The 1047-nt window shown below is 49.1% G+C and overlaps 1 pseudogene; it reads right to left on the reverse strand.

The window, feature by feature from the left end:
* Positions 1–281: 281 nt before the first annotated feature.
* Positions 282–805, reverse strand: LOC122216939 (annotated as a pseudogene).
* Between the last annotated feature and the right edge of the window lie 242 nt (positions 806–1047).

Below are 1047 nucleotides of genomic sequence, written 5' to 3' on the forward strand. Positions count from 1 at the left end.
TTTAATGGCCCCCCATCCTATCAGGAGACCCCCACATTTTCTTTGTTTATTTGTCTTTTTCACATTTTACTTATTCCTTCTGGAATCATATTCTTTATCCTGAAACATTTCCTTTTATGCTACAAAAAGCATTATTGTTTCCATTTGGTTCATGGCTTGAGAGAGGGCTCCAGGGTGGTTAAAAAGCTGTCTAGTGGCTGCAGGGAGAGGCTCAGGCACAAGCCTTGGCACGAGAGGGATGCTAGAGGGGTCCCTCCAAGGCCAGGAGGCTTCAGAAGCTCCTAATTGTGCTTGAGGGGGAGCTATTTGAAGAAATACTCCCCCAGCCCAGCCTGGAGGGCCAGCCAGCCTGCAGTTAGTCAGATGGTCACCATCCTCTGGGTGACTTTTACCTCCTTATCAGGAAATGGCTCTCCAGGAAGTCACACAGATGGGGGCTTGCGTGGGCAGAACCCAGGTGCATGCAGATCCAAAAGGACTAGGTTCAGGCTCTTCTCTAGAACCAGGGCAGTTCTCATGGCATCCAGGGTTTTACCCCACTCAGTTTGGGATGGGTTCTGCACTGAGGAGGACGCCCCCCCCCACACACACTGGGTTGGGCATCTTCAAGAGACTCAGTGCCCTCCCGCTTCTCTTCAGCCAGCTCGTGGAAGAAATGGCCCATGCCCTCCAGAGCCACATGGTTTGGGTCAAAGCAGAAGCCCAGAGAGGAGTAAGTGCAGGAGGCTTGCAGATACATGTTGACCAGGCAGTTGATCATGGCCTCCACATCGGTGGAATAATTCTGATGAATCTAGGAGCTCATGAGTGATCAGTAATAAGAAGCTAAGCTTAAAATAGGGTGTTGGCTGGTCCCAGAAGCAGAGGGTCACAACTGGAAAAAAGGTTGGACCATGATCAGAGGTTGGTGGAAGGGGCAGGCATCCTTGGGTCTGTTCTGTCCAAACACTGTCAAAGCAAGAGACAGATCTGCAGGACTGCTGTGCACACTACTATCCTGAAACATATTTTTATTTTATTTATCTTTTTCCTGAAACATATTTTTAA

Source organism: Panthera leo, chromosome B1, assembly GCF_018350215.1.
Source record: "Panthera leo isolate Ple1 chromosome B1, P.leo_Ple1_pat1.1, whole genome shotgun sequence".
Classification (NCBI taxonomy): Eukaryota; Metazoa; Chordata; class Mammalia; order Carnivora; family Felidae; genus Panthera; species Panthera leo.